The sequence below is a fragment of the Penaeus monodon genome, chromosome 21 (genome assembly GCF_015228065.2).
Source record: "Penaeus monodon isolate SGIC_2016 chromosome 21, NSTDA_Pmon_1, whole genome shotgun sequence".
Classification (NCBI taxonomy): domain Eukaryota; kingdom Metazoa; phylum Arthropoda; class Malacostraca; order Decapoda; family Penaeidae; genus Penaeus; species Penaeus monodon.
Genome location: NC_051406.1, coordinates 17,091,568 through 17,091,813, shown reverse-complemented (window position 1 = coordinate 17,091,813; position 246 = coordinate 17,091,568). Strand labels below are relative to the sequence as shown.

The 246-nt window shown below is 28.9% G+C and overlaps 1 pseudogene; it reads left to right on the top strand.

The window, feature by feature from the left end:
* Nucleotides 1-246, top strand: part of LOC119586278 — a 34,136-nt pseudogene that overhangs the window by 29,085 nt on the left and 4,805 nt on the right.

Genomic DNA, 246 nt, shown 5'->3' with positions numbered 1-246 from the left:
AGGTAGATTCTCTCACCCTTCAAATTGATGTGTATCTTTCTTTTTTAATAATTGGGACTATTCAAAGATTAAAAAAAAAGGAAAAAGGAGAAAAAAAGTATTGGTATTGTGAACTCCAGTTTTTTAACCCATTGTCTATTGTAGCGGTAGACTGCTTCTTGTTTGTTTTATATTTGTAATGAGCTTGTGAATACTTTTATAAAGCTTAATTGTATATACTTACAAGAGGAAACATGTGTTGATTTT